The sequence below is a fragment of the Thalassophryne amazonica genome, chromosome 19, assembly GCF_902500255.1.
Source record: "Thalassophryne amazonica chromosome 19, fThaAma1.1, whole genome shotgun sequence".
NCBI classification, from domain to species: domain Eukaryota; kingdom Metazoa; phylum Chordata; class Actinopteri; order Batrachoidiformes; family Batrachoididae; genus Thalassophryne; species Thalassophryne amazonica.
This window is the reverse complement of record NC_047121.1, coordinates 29,613,861-29,633,819: the sequence shown is the minus strand read 5'-3', so window position 1 is coordinate 29,633,819 and position 19,959 is coordinate 29,613,861. Positions and strand designations below refer to the sequence as shown.

The window sequence follows — 19,959 nt, the reverse complement described above, 5'->3', positions numbered from 1 at the left end:
TTGCCAGGGGTTGTAGTTCCTGTGATGTTTTCATTGAGATCAGGCTCCCAGGCTGATTTCAAATTAAAGATCCTGCTATTGGAATTTTTTATCAGCAGGGAGTAAAATTTAGAGGCCTTGTGACCATGAAACATGGAGGTGGTATTAAAGTGGACCTAAAGGTCTGACATAAAAGATGTCTGAGTTGAAGGTATCTCCATGACTGATGTTGAGACAGGTTCAACTGCTGCACCGGTGATGTAAATGATCTCAGAATGTCACCATTCTGAGATCATTTACAGGTTCAGATAAGCAATAAATTTAAGATTGTTGGAGAGTATCTGCCCAGTTACACTTTGAGACTCAATAAATTTGTGATTGATTCATTTTGAGAAAAATGAGCCATGGTTTTTTTTATTTATTTATTTTGGTATATCAAATTTAAACACATGATCAAATTATATCATGGAGGCAAGGGTGGTGACCAAGTGGTTAGTGCACTTGGTTTCAGTGCGGCAGGTTCCCAGTTCAAACCCCGCCCCTCATGTAATGAGGAGCTGGGTCAGGAAGGGCATCCTTGGTAAAACTTGTGCCAATTCAACACGCAGAACCACATTGGTGACCCTCGAGTGAAATCAAGGGAGCAGCCGCAGGAACTTGCTATCAAATGAAAACAAGATGGCGCCTATGAGGTTTTCTATAATTAATTGGTAGCAAAGCTGCATCTTGTGTCTCTTTGCATGTTTGACAATTATTTGATGTGCTTTTTTTTTTTTTTTTTTTTTTTTTTTTTTGGTATGACCAAATCAGATGGTCATCTCACTCGGTCTTATCTACTTAAGTTTTCTTCCTGTCACCCCCCCCCCCCCCCCCCCCCAAAAAAAAAGCTTGAGAGTTTGTCCTGTCCACATATGTGTTCCCGCTAGAGGATGGTGAGGTGATTCCTTCACGTGAAGCACCTTACGTTGTGACTCAGCACTATATAAATAAATTTAATTGAACTTGGGTTGCATTGATGAGCGCTGAGTGCGGCAATAACGAGTGCACGGATGGGGTGGGGTGGATTGTAAGATTGAGGACCAATAATTAAAAACAAAAATTATTGAGTTTTAGGGAGGGAGGGGAAGAAATCAGACACATGGAGACAAATGTTTAAAAAATGTTTGTGCTGCTGTTCCTTAATGAGCTTGTTTAGATATACTGTACAAGAAAGACCATGAAAAGGACGAGGATGATGAAGATGAAGGTCACAAACTAACCACGTGTCATTATACAAGAAGCTAAATTATTGTGTTATATAGTTTTTACAAGACTGGATACTGTTTATAAAATCTGACATTTAAATGAAATGCATTTACTTAACTGGAGAAGCTGATTTTTTTTTTCCATTTGTATTTTTTATTTTTAATCTGCTGTCAAACTTAAGGATATTTCTTTGTGTGTGTATGTTTGTTTACTGATGTAAAAAACAAAACACCGTATTCCAACAGGCGCGGTGTCATTTAACTCGCTCTGTTGAGCTGCAGGAGGTTTTTCTGAGATTTATTTTATTTGTACCCGACAGCACCTGAATCATTCATTTTGCTTCTGGCGCTTCAACCGACTGATCTCCACAAAACATCTCCTGACCTTTGACCCCGACACCCTGTGAGCTCTGCGTCGCATCTCAGCACTTGTATGAAAAACTGGAATTAAAGTGCAGCGAAAAGCTGCACGGTGAGGCAGCGTCGCCAGAGAGAAGTAAAAGCATAAATGGGGTTTTTGGGGGGGCGGGGGTTCTGTGACGTTGGCAACTGTTACTGTTACAATTCAGCACAAACTTTTGATATTAAAAACTTTTTTATAAACAGATCATCCTGTCCTTTTAAATGTGTCGGCTGTCTTTTCTTTAATAGTGGAGGAGATACACTGCGAGGGTCGACTGAGAAATTTTGAGCCTGACCGAGAAAAAGTAGGGCGTGGTTCTCCATCTTTTCCATTCTGAGAAACCAACGTTTCTCAGCATTTCACCCACTGACTCAAAACTTCACACGTTCTCAAGAAATGTTGATTTCTCAATCCAAAAGATGGAGAACCACGTCACATAATCCTCACATCCCAAATGTCCATTTCAGATATGGAGGCACTGGGTGATCTCTGATGTTGAAAGGTCGCTGACTGGAGCATCTTCCAATATTTTTGTCTCATTAAACTTCTTTATGTACGTCCATACTCACTTCTTCTGCAGCCATTTTTTATTTTTTTATTTTTTTTTTTAGACTTGTTGCTGGTAACAGTCTGGCTGGTCCTTTTCATCTTTGGTCTGGAGCGCACAGCATCCATTTCTTACTAAAATAAATAAATCTAATATTGATTTGTGTGACCACAATACATGTTTGTACTGTGTAATGATATAACCCAGATACTGCTGAGCCCACAGACGTCAACATCACTTATGGACAAGGTTAAGGTAAGGCTTCTTTTTTCCATTTTTTTAATTGATTTTTTTAAATTTATTTATTTATTTTTTTAACAGTAAAGTTTTCAGTGGTTGTGAATGTAGATCCACAATGTCATGCTTGATCCCTTTTACCCGTGTAGTTATATCAGCTATTGATGAATGACGGTTCTTGACGCAGTGCCATATGAGGGATCAGAGATCATGGGCATTAAGCTTAGGGTTGTGTCATGCACTGAAATTCCTCCAGATTTTGTGAATCCTTTAATGATATTTTGCACTGTACAATGAGAAATATAAAAACCTCTTCCAATCTTTCTTTGAGGAAAAATGTTTTCAATATTGTAATACTTTTCTCATTTTTCATATTGTAATACTTTTCTTGACAAACTGTCGGTCCGATGCCTATCTTTGTTCCTCAATACTGCTTTTGAGCAAAGTCATGATTAGTCACCTTGTAACATCATTTTTTTTTTATGTGTTGCAGCCCTAACATGCAGAAATGGCTCTATATTAACAAACAAAATCAGAAATGAAGTTAACCACACAAAACATGGAATGTCTTCGGTTCATAATGTCTGTAATGAAACAAGTGAACATAAATGTAACAATTATTGTTTTTTTTTTTGTTTTGTTTTTTTTCTCTTCATTTTCCATAGTGTCACTGTCCCTACCTTTTCTGATTGTGGTTGATGTACATTTTTGTGGATTACTCCCAACATGCTTCACATCCTGAATTATTTATTCTCTTTGGACTAATAGTGAAGATAAAAAACCTTTAGACTTTTCTAGATGCTTTTTTCTTCTTCTAACTCTTCTGCTTTTAATGTTTGCTTCACTCAACTTCCTCCTTATGAAATGCCACATTTTGATTCATCTTGCCAACCTTCTGCATTTTACCAGTTCCGTCTACAGTAGTGTTCAGAATAATAGTAGTGCTGTGTGACTAAAAAGATTAATCCAGGTTTTGAGTATATTTCTTATTATTACATGGGAAACAAGGTTCCAGTAGATTGTCACAAATCCAACAAGACCAAGCATTCATGATATGCACACTCTTAAGGCTATGAAATTGGGCTATTAGTAAAAAAAAAAAGTAGAAAAGGGGGTGTTCACAAATAATAGCAGTGTGGCATTCAGTCAGTGAGTTCATCAATTTTGTGGAACAAACAGGTGTGAATCAGGTGTCCCCTATTTAAGGATGAAGCCAGCACCTGTTGAACATGCTTTTCTCTTTGAATGCCTGAGGAAAATGGGACGTTCAAGACATTGTTCTGAAGAACAGCGTAGTTTGATTAAAAAGTTGATTGGAGAGGGGAAAACTTGTATACGTAGGTGCAAAAAATTATAGGCTGTTCATCTACAATGATCTCCAATGCTTTAAAATGGACAAAAAAACAGAGATGCATGGAAGAAAATGGAAAACAACCATCAAAATGGATAGAAGAATAACCAGAATGGCAAAGGCTCACCCATTGATCAGCTCCAGAATGATCAAAGACAGTCTGGAGTTACCTGTAAGTGCTGTGACAGTTAGAAGACGCCTGTGTGAAGCTAATTTATTTGCAAGAATCCCCCGCAAAGTCCCTCTGTTAAATAAAAGATGTGCAGAAGAGGTTACAATTTGCCAACGAACACATCAACTGGCCTAAAGAGAAATGGAGGAATATTTTGTGGACTGATGAGAGTAAAATTGTTCATTTTGGGTCCAAGGGCCACAGACAGTTCGTGAGACGACCCCCAAACTCTGACTTCAAGCCACAGTTCACAATGAAGACAGTGAAGCATGGTGGTGCAAGCATCATGATATGGGCATGTTTCTCCTACTATGGTGTTGGGCCTATATATCGCATACCAGGTATCATGGATCAGTTTGGATATGTCAAAATACTTGAAGAGGTTATGCCCTTGAAATGGGTGTTTCAACAAGACACTGACCCCAAGCACACTAGTAAATGAGCAAAATCTTGGTTCCAAACCAACAAAATGAATGCCTCGCATTTGTGAAGAAATCATGAAAAACTGTAGTTATACAACTAAATACCAGTGTAGTGATTCACAGGATTGATAAAAAAGCAGTTTGAACATAATAGTTTTGAGTTTGTCGCGTCAACAGCAGATGCTACTATTATTGTGAACACCCCCTTTTCTACTTTTTTTTTTTACTAATAGACCAATTTCATAGCCTTAAGAGTGTGCATATCATGAATGCTTGGTCTTGTTGGATTTGTGAGAATCTACTGAATCTACTGGTACCTTGTTTCCCATGTAACAATAACAAATATACTCAAAACCTGGATTAATCTTTTTAGTCACATAGCATTAGTATTATTCTGAACACTACTGTACATTTTACACAACATCCCAACTTCACTGGAATCGGGGTTGTAAAAGGCACATGGCAGCCCACCTGGAGTTTGACAAAAGACACCTGAAGGACTCTCAGACCATGAGAAACAAAATTCTCTGGTCTGATGAGACAAAGATTAAACTCTTTGGTGAGAATGCTGTGGTGTTTCACAGAGAAGCAGCAGGGGGCCTGGCTGGAGCCTGTATAAAATGGCTGGATCTGCCGCTGGTTGAGAGTGTTTGTGATGAGCGAGAGCAGAACAGGTGGAGTGTAAATTAAGAGCTGTAATAAAGTTGTTGTTTGTTCCAACTTAAAGTCTTTTTCTCTGGAGACCCACTACACATTGTACTGTTAGACACAACAAATGCCAGGCGTCATGTTTGGAGGAAACTAGGCACCATCCCTACAGTGAAGCGTGGTGGCAGCTGTGGGGATGTTTTTCAGTGGCAGGAACTGGAAGACTTGAGGGAAAGATGAATGCAGCAATGTACAGAGACATCCTGGATGGAAAGCTGCTCCAGAGTGCTGTTGACCTCAGACTGGGGCGACGGTTCATCTTTCAGCAGGACAATGACCCTAAGCACACAGCCAAGATATCAAAGCAGTGGCTTCAGGACAACTCTGTGAATGTCCTTGAGTGGCCCAGCCAGAGTCCAGACCTGAATCTTATTGACCATCTCTGGAGAGATCTGAAAATGGCTGCGCACCGATGTTCCCCATCCAACCTGATGGAGCTTGAGAGGTGCTTCAAAGCGGAATGGGCAATACTGCCCAAAGATAGGTGCACCAAGCTTGTGGGATCATATTCAAGAAGACTTGAGGCTGTAATTGTTGCCAAAGGTGCATCAACAAAATATTGACCAACGGGTGTGAATACTTATGTACATGTGACTTCTTAGTTTTTAATTTTTTTTAAATTTGCAAAAGTTTAAAAAAATCATGTTGTCATTACGGGGTGTTGTGAGCAGAATTTTGACGGAATAAATGTATCTACTCCATTCTGGAATAAGGCTCTACCATAAGAAAATGTGTTAAAGTGAAGCACTGTGAATGCTTTTCAGATGCACTGTAACATCCAGCAGCATTTGATTTCAATTCAATTTCAATTTATTTTCATTTATATAGCGTCAAATCACAACAGAGTTGCCTCAAGGTGCTTCACAGAATTAAGGTTTAACCTTACTAACCCCCAGAGCAGCAGTGATAAGGAAAAATTCCCTCTGAGGAAGAAACCTCAAGCAGACCAGACTCAAAGGGGTGACTTGGGCCATGTTACAGACATAAATTACAGAACAATTCACAAAATGAATATACAGGAAATGCTGTTGGTCTCCAGCACAAATACCACTCCCATCTCTGGATGGAGCTGCACCTTAAACAGACAGAAAAAACACAATCAGGTGTCAGAAAGACTAGAAATACAGTATAATTTGTCAGCATTAAACAACAACAAAAAAAAAAACAAGAAATACTGTGATCACCGGCCACTAGCCCTAAACTTCACTAAAAGACCCAGAATTTAGGTAACGCTGAGGCCACACCCTGCTCCGTTTCCTAATAAAATGAATTAAAACAGTAACAAGCGTAGAACTATACTATACCAGTATACTAGCCATATGAAAGGGAAAATAAGTGCGTCTTAAGTCTGGACTTGAAAGTCTCTACAGAATCTGACTGTTTTATTGATGCAGGAAGATCATTCCACAGAACAGGAGCACAATAAGAGAAAGCTCTGTGACCCGCAGACTTCTTATTCATTTGATGCTAAATGTCCTGACAAAGCAGAATACACAATTTTATTTCTTTTGTTGATGGACAAACGGTAAAAAATGTCGTTATTAATGACATTCATGTGGGGTTGTCTGGTTAAATGAGTCACAAAGGCTATTGTGACAGTAAGAACATTTTTGTCAGCATTTTGACAAATTTATGGTCTTTGTGGTTTGTATGTGCGTCAGGGGGAGAGAGAGAGAGAGAGAGGAAGGGAGAGGGGGAGCGCTTGTGTGCAGTGTGTTTCAGCTCTTCACACTGGAGGTAAGAAATCTTTTTGTTTCTCTTTTTTACACATCAATCATTTGTTTACCTTATTTACACACTTTTCTGCTTTCTGGAGGTTTTAAGAGCAGCCTGGTTTTTTTTTATTTCTGGATGAGGGGACACTGGATGGGTTTGATGGATTGATTGGCAGATTGGTGGATTGGTGGATTTATTGATTGATTGACTGGTTGGCAGATTGGTGGATTTATTGATTGATCTGGCTGACTGCTGAGTGATCTGTGGAGAAGGACTGGTGAACTGAACGCCTGAGCAGTGATGAATTATTGATCAGAGTGATCAGGTTGTATCAGAGGCAGGCTGCACAAACACTTTCTGTCAGTCACTTCTGGAAACGTTTGTACATTCAGCTCTCGTTGGAATGTCGAGCTTCATGTAAAATTCATAGCGAGTTCACACACTGATATGAAACATAAACCACCTCCTTTTCTCCATTAAGTACTTTTACTTCGCACAGTTTCTGTGGTGATGCTGAGTAATTTAGAAGTACGATGACGCCACTGGACATATATAACGTAGAAACATTTGCATCCTAGTTCTGCTCAAACAGGCTCAGAGACATTATTTAACCTTAAATCTTCCAGCCCTATAACAACACGTCAACCTGTTTCTGTGCCGTGGAAATGGTAAAATAGAGTAGCTCCCCCCAGCAATAAAGAAATATGCACTTTGGTTTTGGAAAATACTTGAAATAACATAATTTTTGATGAAATATTTTTTCTGCACTGACATGTTTTCCACTTATGACTTTAATGTCAATTAAATAAATGTTGGTAAATCTCTTGCGTCACTGCAGTGATATTGGAGCTGTCCATTCACACACATCAGTGTGTGTTTAAACATGAGATTTTTATATGTACACGAGCGTGTTGCCCGTGGGGATCCACGGGCTCTAGATTGGGTAGTGTTTATAAAATAGGTAGCTGTCATTTTCAGTGGTGGTAATAAATTAAGCAAAGTTTCTGTGTGCGTCCGGAATGTTTTTAGAACCTTGGCCCTCAACAGTTTTTAGAGGAAGAACTCAACCCTTTTATTTCCTGTTAATTATGTAATTTTTAAATGTTAATTTTCTGTCTTAATATATTTATAAATTGTTTAGGTTCTTATCATATACACAATATTATTTATAATATGTAATATGTCGCAGACATGAACGAGCGAAGCTCTTCAGCATCTCACCATGTCATTTAGGTCCTTCAGACCTTTTTCAGTAAACGCTTCTGGAGCATGGTTAAAGACCCTCCCCCCATTTTAAGCATTTTCTTTATTTGCATCTGTTTGTATGTATATATAAGGCAACCCGAATTAAAGGAGAAATACTGCTTTTAACAACATGGACTTCATTTCTGGCATAAAATACAGCCCTTTGCTCACCAATATAACTCGGAGTCCGTGGTTCAGATGACGTGTTCACCTTCAAATCTGGTTCAGATATTTTTCTTCTGCTACTAAGGTGTATTCTAACTTTTTTTGTGGAACACAGCGCCAACAGGCGGGATCTAGCAATCAATATGTGTCAATCATCTGGGTGGCATATGGGTGGCATCTGGCTGTCCAATCAGGTTTCAGGGAAGTCCAGTGCAACCCAGCTACACCCATGACAGAAAGTGTTCAACATTTGACATTTCCTGTTTCACTGTGCACTCAAAATTTAGCACTTCCTGTTTCAATCTCAACCTGCCAATGAATTCCCGCAAGATCCCACGAGATCTTTATTGTCAAACCAGGAAGTGTTCAGCATTTGACTTTTAAGTCCTTCAGACTTTTTTGTTGTTGTTTTTTTAGTAAATGCTTCGGTGGAGCATGAGCATGGCTAAAACATTTCACCTTCCTTTTTAAGTAAACCTTTTTAAGCATTTTTCTTTTTTTTGCCTACAATATGACAATTATGATATGGCAATATTGTCATATCATGTCATGTCATTCAAAGCGCATATTAAACAAATATGTAGGACTGCTTTTTTGCATTTACGCAATATCTCTAAAATTTGAAAGGTCTTGTCTCAGAGTGATGCTGAAAAACTAATTCATGCATTTATTTCCTCTAGGCTGGACTATTGTAATTCATTATTATCAGGTTGTCCTAAAAGTTCCCTAAAAAGCCTTCAGTTAATTCAAAATGCTGCAGCTAGAGTACTGACAGGGACTAGAAGGAGAGAGCATATCTCACCCATATTGGCCTCTCTTCATTGGCTTCCTGTTAATTCTAGAATAGAATTTAAAATTCTTCTTCTTACTTATAAGGTTTTGAATAATCAGGTCCCATCTTATCTTAGGGACCTCATAGTACCATATCACCCCAATAGAGCGCTTCGCTCTCAGCCTGCAGGCTTACTTGTAGTTCCTAGGGTTTGTAAGAGTAGAATGGGAGGCAGAGCCTTCAGCTTTCAGGCTCCTCTCCTGTGGAACCAGCTCCCAATTCAGATCAGGGAGACAGACACCCTCTCTACTTTTAAGATTAGGCTTAAAACTTTCCTTTTTGCTAAAGCTTATAGTTAGGGCTGGATCAGGTGACCCTGAACCATCCCTTAGTTATGCTGCTATAGACGTAGACTGCTGGGGGGTTCCCATAATGCACTGAGTGTTTCTTTCTCTTTTTGCTCTGTATGCACCACTCTGCATTTAATCATTAGTGATCGATCTCTGCTCCCCTCCACAGCATGTCTTTTTCCTGGTTCTCTCCCTCAGCCCCAACCAGTCCCAGCAGAAGACTGCCCCTCCCTGAGCCTGGTTCTGCTGGAGGTTTCTTCCTGTTAAAAGGGAGTTTTTCCTTCCCACTGTCGCCAAGTGCTTGCTCACAGGGGGTTGTTTTGACCTTTGGGGTTTTTACGTAATTATTGTATGGCCTTGCCTTACAATATAAAGCGCTTTGGGGCAACTGTTTGTTGTGATTTGGCGCTATATAAATAAAATTGAATTGAATTGAATATCAATATAATATACGATTAAACTTTCTTAAACAAAACAATAATACCACACTCATTTTGCACTCATCATAAGCTCAGAATACAGTGCCCTCCATAAGTATTGGAACACTTGGTATTTCACACATATTATATTAGAAAGATTAAAAAAGAAAATAAGGTTATAAAATCAAACCTTCACTGTGCCTTGTGATAGAATCACTATGATGACTGGTCTAAGATGACAGCCGCATTTCGTCTACTGTCGGTTTGTGGCTTTTTACGGCTTTTTACGACAACGGTTTGTGGCTTTTTCCCCACTGCGGAGATTTGTTGTGCCATTTAAGAACATACCAAAGGACAGGTTAATTAAAAAAAACAGATCAAACTAGGGGGAAATTTATATATATATATATATATATATATATATATATATATATATATATATATATATATATATATATATTACGGATGTGAATCGTACAACAATTCATAATTCAATTCGATTCCGATTCTTGGGGTGACGATTTGATTCAGAATCGATTTTCAATTGAAAGAGCTCTGAGAAATAGTTATATTACTTAAAAAATGTTCATGTTTAAGAAAATGCAGCTTTACAAGGTTAATTAAGTGATTCTAGATGTAAATTTACTTATCTGCTTTGCTCGTTCAGAGTTGGCTGGCAGTTTAGCAAAGCACTGGTCAGTAGTCGGCAGATACCGCTGCTCCCCTCTTTTAGCTCTGGGTGATGGCGTAGCATGTGGGCTTGCGGATTTGAAGTGTTTCCGAAGTAGTTGACTTTCATTTTGCAGATTTTGCACACTGCGTAAGTCATGTCAAGCTCCTTCTTACGCCTTCAGCAAAGACGGTGCTGGCTGAATTAGCTCTTCGTCCGCCATGCTAAGCTGCAGCTCACGAATGTTTGAAGCACGCCGGACCCTCCCCTCGCGGGGATGCTGTAGTACGGAGGCCGTTGCCTGAAAAACAGTACACACAGCGAGTAAGCAAGAAAATGTAACAAAAAAAAGCTTTTTAAAAATCGATTCTTAGACATTTTGGATTGATTCAGAATCTTAATAAATAAGAATCGCGATTCAAATGTGAATTGATTTTTTTTCCGGTACCCCTAATATATATACACTCAACAAAAATATAAACGCAACACTTTTGGTTTTGCTCCCATTTTGTATGAGATGAACTCAAAGATCTAAAACCTTTTCCACATACACAATATCACCATTTCCCTCAAATATTGTTCACAAACCAGTCTAAATCTGTGATAGTGAGCACTTCTCCTTTGCTGAGATAATCCATCCCACCTCACAGGTGTGCCATATCAAGATGCTGATTAGACACCATGATTAGTGCACAGGTGTGCCTTAGACTGCCCACAATAAAAGGCCACTCTGAAAGGTGCAGTTTTGTTTTATTGCGGGGGGATACCAGTCAGTATCTGGTGTGACCACCATTTGCCTCATGCAGTGCAACACATCTCCTTCACATAGAGTTGATCAGGTTGTCAATTGTGGCCTGTGGAATGTTGGTCCACTCCTCTTCAATGGCTGTGCGAAGTTGCTGGATATTGGCAGGAACTGGTACACGCTGTCGTATACGCCGGTCCAGAGCATCCCAAACATGCTCAATGGGTGACATGTCCAGTGAGTATGCCGGCCATGCAAGAACTGGAACATTTTCAGCTTCCAAGAATTGTGTACAGATCCTTGCAACATGGGGCCGTGCATTATCCTGCTGCAACATGAGGTGATGTTCTTGGATGTATGGCACAACAATGGGCCTCAGGATCTCGTCACGGTATCTCTGTGCATTCAAAATGCCATCAATAAAATGCACCTGTGTTCTTCGTCCATAACAGACGCCTGCCCATACCATAACCCCACCGCCACCATGGGCCACTCGATCCACAACATTGACATCAGAAAACCGCTCACCCACACGACGCCACACACGCTGTCTACCATCTGCCCTGAACAGTGTGAACCGGGATTCTAAGGCACACCTGTGCAGTCTAAGGCACACCTGTGCACTAATCATGGTGTCTAATCAGCATCTTGATATGGCACACCTGTGAGGTGGGATGGATTATCTCAGCAAAGGAGAAGTGCTCACTATCACAGATTTAGACTGGTTTGTGAACAATATTTGAGGGAAATGGTGATATTGTGTATGTGGAAAAAGTTTTAGATCTTTGAGTTCATCTCATACAAAATGGGAGCAAAACCAAAAGTGTTGCATTTATATTTTTGTTGAGTGTGTGTGTGTGTGTACATATATATATATATATATATATGTATATATATAAAACACTTTCCAAAGCTAAACACATTTGACATTTCCTGTTTCACTGTGGACTCAAAATTTTTCGTTGATTTTTGTACATTTGCACAGCTAATTCCTTCCGCTGCTGTGACCACGATGTGGTCTCACACTTCTAACGTGCTCGCAACGAGTGTACACGAAACCGTTGCCACTGGATCATTCACGCCTGTCCAACCGTGTGTACATCCCGACAGCTGCTGGAATTTTTCGTGGTTCGCCAGTTCCTTTGTTTTTTTGCCCTTTTTTAGCCGGTTTCTGCTTCTTTCGCCCAACTTCATGTTATGTGTGAAGGGGCCCTAAGAAGGCAGAGCAACAGTGGATCAGATATTTGTAATACGGAAGCTGGTGGAAAAGTATTGTGAGATAAACAAAATGCTGCATAATAACTTTGTTGATTTCAAGCAGGTGTTTGACAGCGTATGTCAGAAAGGACTACGGCAAGTGCTTCGACATTATGGAATTCAGGAGCGACTGGTTGTGCTCTTGAAATACTTGTATAGTAAGTGTGTGAGTGCAGTTCGGGTTGATGAGAATTTGACAGATTGGTTTGCAGTAACCACACGAGTTTGTCAAGGTTGCAGACTTTTATCATACCTTTTCCTGTTACTGCTCGAAGCTGTGATGCAAACAGCATGACCTGACTGTACTGCTGGCGTGAGTGCAGACGGACAACTAATCAGCAATCTTCATTTTGCTGATGACAGACCTGATTGCAGAGACTTCAGCAGACTCACAAGAAATAACAGAGTGAGCGACTGCTGCAGGAGATTTGGTTTGAAAATAAATGAACAGAAGACCAAAGTGATGACTGGAAAATGATGAGCCGACGTAAACATCACACTGAATAATGGAGGTTTAGCGCAAGTAAAGGAATTCACATACGTAGGAAGCTTGTTATCAGAAGATGGCAAATGTACAGCAGAAATAAAGAAACAGATTGGACTCACCTCAGCAGTGACTGGAAAACTACTCAAACTCTGGAGGGCCAAGGATATATCAACTTAATATATGGTTTATAAAATATTTATATTGCCGGTACTGATATATGGTTCTGAATGCTGGGTATTGAAGAAAGAAGATGAACAAAGGCCACAAACAAACAAAGGCTACAAACTGGAAATAAACTGCTTCCGTAGAATGCTGAAGATAACCAGAAGAGATAGAAAGAGTAGGCTCAACCGAAACAGCGGTTGACATTATACGCAAGAAGAGGCTAAAGTGGTTTGGTCATGTTTAAAGAATAAAGCAAGAAAGACTACTGACAAGAATCCTGCACTGCAATATCCCTGGACGGAGAAGCAGGGGACGGCAGGCAAAGACATGGATGAATAATATACAGGAAGACCTTAAGATACCTGTCATGAGCATGGAAGAAGCTGTACAACTAACTTGGGACAGGACGACGTGGAAAATCTTGTCAAGTGCCATCGTCATGTGAGGATTGACGGAATGGCAGAAGAAGAAGATCCAGCAAACACAGAAAAGAACTCAGGTCTTAAATTGTGTTTGCTCCCAGTTAGTGGAAATTGCCAGATGAAGTGGTTGAAACCTGCAGCAAAATTTGGGCTCCAAAACTGAACAAAGGTTAGTTTGTGGAAAACACAGGTATTTATTTTAAATAACTTGGTATTCAATGACACAAGCAGTAAATTTGTAAAAGTTTTTTTTTAACATATTCATATACATTTCTCCTGTATGGCATGTGGTTTTGCGTCAGGATGGGCATCCGGCAGAAAACTTGTGCCAAATCAACATGCAGCTCCATCTTGGATCTGCTGTCGAGACCCCAAGTGAGAAAAAAACAACAAACCCTTTACTGTGGAGCCTCACATACCAGTGTCAGAGTGCAGCCATAGAAGTGGCTGACTACACAATGGGATCAACATGGTGATTAAGGACCTTTGCCCAACGGCTCTGATTGATTTTGTGGTCTGTTGGGGATTTAACTGAGGATCCTCCCACCGTGTTAACCACTGACCATCACCTGCCCAATTTATTATTATTATTTATTTTATTTTATTTCCCGAGGCCATCAAATATGGCTGTCGGATACTGCGAAGGCGTTTCATTCGTCTGTCCGTCTGTCTGTCCATCTATCTGTCTGTTCTCAGCATTGGTCCAGTCCTATTACTGCCATTACCGCGTTCACCGGTGCCCCCCCACCTGCTGGATTTATTACGAATGTGGGAGTCACCTGTTAAGATCTTAAGATCATATATTCTGTCTGCGAACTGAATAATAGATGCACAATCGCTTCCTCCATCCAGTACTTTGGCAGCAAAGATGAACACACAATAAGTCATAGAGAGTTGAAAGCAGTGCCACATCCTGGTTACTCCGCAGTACTGCATGAGCTCCAAGTGTTTTGATCCATTCGGAGTTTAACAGGTACTGTAAGCTCTGCCAAGGAAAGGAGGATGGTCCTATGTGCGTGTCAGGTTGCTGTTTGTGCAACATAAAACAAAAAGTAGTCAAAAACTTTGTAGAGATCATTATTTTAAAGTTCCCTTTGATGTTCTTTAAAGCTGGATGGCTTTTAAAAAAAAGACTGAACTCATAAAAAGAATTTTCTTTAGTACCACCATAATTTTATTCCTTAGCATTTAAGTAAGTAATTCATAATATGATATTGCCAATATGAGCAAAATTCACACCATCTGGAAACAATTTAGAAATTCAACCCCTGAAGGGAAGAAATTCAAGCAATCAGATGCCATGACATACATCTGGTAGCGTGTCATAGATCATATGGGGGCGTTCCCCAATCTGCACGAGCTTTCTGGGAAGGACCCGGTGAAGAAAGGCAGCTTCTCCGTTGAACAAAACAAACCAAGTTGGTGGAAAGTGCTCCAAAACAGCTTGTTTATGTATAAATCTAATATGTTTTTCATATATTTTGCAAAGGTTAGTGAGAAATAAACACTTCCAAATCTAAAAACTGTTTTTGTAACCAGATAACACGTCTGAAGTGATTTATAAGACATCTTATGGATCTTAGTGTGCACACCCCGGGAACGTGCATAGAGTAAGTGCATCAGGTCACAGGGCATATCAGAACCTCATGCATGTACACACAGTCCACACTCCTGGTGTCCATATGCATGACGGCATGAGCAGGAAAAGACAATATTCACAATAGAATTCCCTCCAGATAAATGTGTTCTATTCATTAAAATGAGCTGTAATTTTGCAACGTTACATAAAATAACCAACATTATAATGCTTGGATTTCGGTAGAAACTAAATTTTGTCAGTTTTGTGAAGTTTGAAAGGCTGTACAGCTTTAAAATTGCATGATACCAAAAACTATGATAAAAAAAAACTATTCTTGAATTATAGAATCTTCACTGAAACCAGCGACTAGGGGGTGATAGAGACCGTTTGTCTACATTTAACTGTCTGAACAATTTTGAGTAGCTCTCCATCAGAGTCTAAATGTTAATTAAACATTGGCAACGATGCTAAATAAAATGCAGAATTCATTCATGTGGGGAAGGATTTGATCTGCAGCGGATGCTGCTTCTGAAGCATTTCGGTGTAAATCACCGTCTTTTGACATCACCACACACAGCGAACCATTAAAGTGTGGCAGTGTGAGCTATTTATGGTGGTAACTGTAAAGTTTATGAAGGACATACAGTTTTTATTTTTAATATTGGCGACGTTAATTAATATTTATATTAACTGCAATAAAGTCCTACGTCCCCGGTCATATCTGTTGCAGCTTTCAATCAATCAGCTGATCACACACGAGGACGTTTCTTACTCTGCTCATACTGAAGGGCTCAAAGAAGGTATGTGCACACTTATGTGCATGTGGTTTCAATTTGATTTGAGACACTTCAGCACACTTCATGGGGGTAACCATCTCTCAGGCCTCCTCTATGGTCAGTGAGGCCACGTTACTCATTTCTTTTGGCTGACCCTAGTCAGAGTCAACACACCGGAATCCAGAGCCATGTGTGCTATGTTCACATTTTCTGTCCAAATCATGTATTTACAGTAGTATCTAGATTATTTTGATAGTCTGAACTTAAAAAAAAAAACCAAAAAAAAAACCAAAGAAACAAAAAACAAAAACATGATATACATGACAGGGTAACCATCGAGTTCTTGGTCACCACCCTGACCAAGGCCCTTTTTGTTCTGTTATTGTAAATAAAAAAGTACTTGAGATAAGCAAGACCCCCATCACACATAGCATGAATGAGGCCAAATGGCGTCCAAATGCAAATTCGACCCACATTCGGGAAGTGTTGAGGTGCAGTCTGAAAACGACGGACAGCAGTCTCAAAGACAGAGAGAAACAGGCGAGCCCGTTCGTGTGGCCGCCTCAAATGTCTTGCACATGTCCAGGTGGGACAACCATCAAACAGTAGTCAATGTGCAGTCTGAGTGCAATCTCACTGCAATCTACATATTTGTACGGCATCATAACAGCATTTGAAACAATCTGATTGTGGTAGAAGGAACCCCGAAACAAATAGGGCACGTCACATCCTCCTGGCATACCCCACTTGTGCTGTGTACGTGCACTTCCACTGAATCTGGTTCAGGGAGCTCAAAGGAAATATTGATATGCAACATGTATGGGGCATGCAGTCATCATGTGAAGTGGATGTGAACATTGCACAATCAAACCAAAAGCACTGTCACTGTGAGTCAATGTGTCATTGTGTGCATCAGAGGCTCAGTGCGGCGCCCCGCAATGCATCTGAACAGGATGTCACCGTTGTAATACACATATTATGACATGTTCACCATCTAACTCTGTAGGAGGAATAACAGTGGAACTGTTTCACCAGCCCATGACAACATAAATAAACATGGAAACTCCCCTCTGGTATGGCCCCGGGTGCATGTCACAGTGCAGGACAGACAACAGCCAAAGGCTGCTGCCTGCGGTGACATCCCTCTACTGACATCATCGGCTCATAAATGCCTTGTCCACCACAGCATAAATATCCCATGCGACGCGCCATCCCGCTGTGCCAGTGCAGTGCACAGCCCCTCCGTGTGCTTATCACATCACCATGCTGTGTCCATATGTGCAGTGCTGAAAGTCCATCATGTGTGGGACACACATGTCCATCGTGCCGCAACGGAAAGAGTGGATGAGTGAAGCAGTGAGTGAGTGAGTGAGTGACAACGTGAATGTCAGTTTTGACACATATGACATGAATCCAGTCTATACAGTGGTTATATGTTGATGTCCAGTATCGGCAGACAGTGCTGGCTCCCACTTCTCTCCCCGTGTTTGCCATCCAGATGTTTGGACATCGGGTGGCACTCGACTGCATCCATCCGGCAGCCTGAGCACTTTATTTATGATCTTGTTTCAGTCTACCAGCAGTGTGTGTCTTCTGTCGGGACAGGATCCGCCCACATTCTATGTGGTCATCTGACGTTCGTACACAGCTGTCCAAATGCATCTCCCTCATGACTGCGTCTCAATTATGGCCATTTTTGCTTTTGCGGCCACAGTCAGGCTGGTTCGTGTGCATTTGTACTATGTGTGATAGGGGTCTAAGGAACAAGTACTTTTGTCATTTACAATAATTTTAAATGAAAGAAGTACTTGTTCCTTACTTATCTTTTCCAAGCAATTGGCTTCCACATTTTTTTAAACATGTTAAGTCAACTTGTATAGACTTTGCTGATCAATAAAGCTTTAGATCATTATTTCTGGAGCCCCTTTGGTTGCCAAGATATAGCAGAAAATATGTTTTTCACACCACGTTTTTGTTGTCCTCCTCAAAAGTTAATCATCTTGAGATATCAGCCTAAGTAATATTCTGACCAAGTCATTATATTAGAATAGTCAGAATAATCTGAATAGTTCTGGTGAAAATCCAGCCTTTTTTTTCTGAAGTTATGCAGCCAGTCTGCTGTGTGTAAGCCTGATCCTGTCCAGCTAAACAGTATATTTCATATTTATGAATTCCACATAGGCCTGTGAGGTAAATAAAGATGATCTCCTGTTTGTCAAGTGTTGAACAAAAAGTGCAGATGCAGTGATTCTGTTTAGTTTGGATTCCTAAATGACAAAATAAATTGGTCACTGGCTACACTGTGGTTGGACAATGAAGGAATATTTTAATGACCAAAACCTGCTGTACATGAACATATTTAGCAAATGATCTCATGATGGTGTAGCACTGATGCCTCATAGCTAGAAGGTCATGTGATCACTTCCTGCCTGGTCCTTCCTGCGTGGTGTTTGCGTGTTGTCCTTGTGTTTGTGTGGGTTCACTCTCGGTGCTTCCTCCCACTTCCAAAAACACGATGAATTGGGAACCTTAAATAGACTTTAAGTGTCCGTGAATATGTTTGTCTATTTGTGGGGTCCTGTCCAGGGTGGACCACGCCTCCCGCCCTGTGACTGCTGGGATAGGTTCCAGCTCCCCCGTGACTCTTAAGTGTATGCAGAAAATGAATGAATGAATGAATCTCAGTCATTCATTATGGTTTGGTAAATTGTAACCGTGGTTGGCTTCATGGTGACTGTTCGGACATGAACACACAACCATCCAGTCCTGTGTCCTCTGCAGTGGTGGAATGTGGTGGAATAAAACAGACACCACAGTGAAACATGTGGCCGCCAGCTGTAAACAGTCGGTTCTGCTCTTTGTTTGGAAAAGCTGATTCGTGTGTGTGTATGTATGTATGTGTGTGTGTCTGCTTCCATTCGCCTTCCGTCTCTGAGTTGGACATAAATCAACCGGCTGAGGAAGTTGGTTGGTGTTAATACCTGCTGAAGTGTTCTTCGGAAGGAGAACAGACGAGCTGTTACAAAACGTCACGCTGCCGTGATGGAGCTGTAATTCACACTGTGTGGAAACACAAACCAACAGCAGCATGTGAGCGAGTGTGTGTGAGTGGAAAAGTGATGCCGTGATGTGGATACACTGTGGTTATATAACAGCGGTGAGGAAGAGCTGTGATGGTGAAGGTGTTCACGGTGAGGATGATAAATGCTAAGAGGTGACGGTTGCAGTCTGAGGACATGGGTTTGTTGCCCCGAGCGATGACTGAACCCTCACATGTGCCTGATTTACAACTCACTGCTGTTGCTACGGTTACTGATTTCAGGTGGTTGTGATCATAGCTCAGGATTCCAGCTGCCTTTGGCAAATAAGTTGATCTATTGATCACAGGATGCTTTCTTATCGATCCTGCTGTCTGGGTCATGAAAAGACAACTAAGCCTATGCACCGTGAAGTTCCAGCAGTCTGCAGGTTTTCATTCCCGCTACTCACCACATCACTTGATTTCACATATTTGGGTTGGGGGGAGGAAGTAATCTGAGGTACTGAAGACCTGCAGACTGGACCCAGTCAGCTGTAATTCGTAAATGCGTGCTCAGTAGGTAATTTTTAATTTCTGGCAAATCTAATCCTTCTTGTCTCAAAAAATAGCTGTTAATGCTGATCTTAAACAGATCTATCACCAGATGAGTGGAGTTGTGGTCTTTAGTAGGATTAGTTGAAAATATTAATGAATAGCTTTACCAACACTCTCGGACCTGACTTCTCTCTACGCCGCCATTTTGAAGTCCAGGACCTTTTTTTTAAAAGCATTTATTGTCAGGGACTGGGCCCGGTCAGGGCGCTAAGCCCTTGATTTTCCTCTTTTCATGGTTTCCCGTCTGCTGCAGCTTTGATTTATTACTATTTATTTTCATCATGATTTATTCTGTCATGTTTTTCTTGTCACTTTGTTCGTTACTATTCACTAGTCATATTATTTTCATCATATGGTTATTCTCAGTTCTGTTTTTGTTACTTTCATCATGTGTTTATTCTACATTCTAATTTTGCTTTGTCACTTTCCTTGTTACATTTATATTCTGATCATGTCTCAATTCCTTTCTATTAATCTGTGTTTTCATAGTTGGT

The 19,959-nt window shown here is 40.5% G+C and overlaps 1 long non-coding RNA gene across 1 annotated transcript; it reads right to left on the bottom strand.

The window, feature by feature from the left end:
* Nucleotides 1-524: 524 nt before the first annotated feature.
* Nucleotides 525-16,913, bottom strand: LOC117532347. Its single transcript, XR_004566843.1, has 3 exons — nt 16,805-16,913; nt 8,480-8,482; nt 525-536 (listed from the first exon to the last, which is right to left on the bottom strand). It is a non-coding gene; the product is annotated as an uncharacterized LOC117532347 (long non-coding RNA).
* Nucleotides 16,914-19,959: the final 3,046 nt, after the last annotated feature.